Genomic DNA, 1,309 nt, shown 5'->3' on the forward strand with positions numbered 1-1,309 from the left:
TTTTCAGCAAGGCTCCGCCTGTATTTGCCCCGTTATGCCCTTTGTCAAATTAAGACTTCGGCGTGCTATCTTAGCATATGCCCCGCTTTGTAGTGTATTTACAAAACGAAAACGAAAAAGGATAGTCAAGCCCGACTTGCATTTCATAGACAACGGCGTTACAAAGTTTTACTTAGACCAAATAGGATGAATATTTGCATGACATCGTTTACAATCTTTAACCAAAGATGTAATGAATTTCTTGGGCTACTCCAGGAAGAAAAAAATGCAAGAATCTCTTTAATGTGACCAATTGGGTGACGCTTTGAATTTTAATATACATTTTGTTAAGAACGTCTGACATAAGAAGGAACTATGCGTTTACTTAATGTAACTATCAGGAATAATAATTCTTTAATTTTCATTTTACACGCACAACTGAACTTCGTCGCTTTATTTGCCAAATGTCAGTATTCAAGAACTTAGATTCTCTTCCTCATTTAGGTCAGCCAACGCCATTTCAAAGGCATTAACGCACTAAGATAATGCGTTACCTGAACAGCATTGCGATTAACATTTAAACAAGAATATTTACGAGGCGAAGTTGTTCACTAGTGGTTGCTGAACCACACCGAATGAGAAACTTTTGCTGCACACACAAAAAGCATTTTGCAGATGTCGCAATAGAGGTTGGGTGAATATACATTAATTGATCAAATTTGTTTCTTGACTAAAGATGTAGGCCTCAGTTTAAGAAGTCCTGAACATTGGATAGCTGCGATATTATTTAGAATTTTGGATTTCTTCCCGAAAGTCACAGTCAAAATGGTACTTTTTGGAGATTGTAGATACAAATATAACATATAGGCCTATACCCTGTTCGAAAAGATAAAGTGTCTTTTTTATTTACATTACAATAGCGATATAATTTCAATTTTACTAAATGCACGAATCAATAAGACATTCAAGATAAAACTACTGCGTGACAGGCCTAATAAGTTCTTTTTGCTCCATCACCAACTCTTACGCAATGCTGCCATCATGCGATTGTATTTCTGTAAGCGTTGCATTACAATAACATATACAAACACTACATTGGCATAACTATTACAAAACATTTATTTTGGACGCTGCTTAGCATTCAGAGATACTTAGTTATTATGTAAATAATCTTATAAAAATTTCGGGCCTAAATAAAAATTGAATAAGCTATTTTTCATTTGCCATCTTCCTTCGCGTTCCAGAAGGGGAGGGGGCTGGTGGCCGCTGGGTTCTGAACAGCCGCTTAGTTCGATTATGCCTTGAGCCGGCCATGAGTAAATCCTGTCTT

The sequence above is a fragment of the Paramormyrops kingsleyae genome, chromosome 18 (assembly GCF_048594095.1).
Source record: "Paramormyrops kingsleyae isolate MSU_618 chromosome 18, PKINGS_0.4, whole genome shotgun sequence".
NCBI classification, from domain to species: Eukaryota; Metazoa; Chordata; class Actinopteri; order Osteoglossiformes; family Mormyridae; genus Paramormyrops; species Paramormyrops kingsleyae.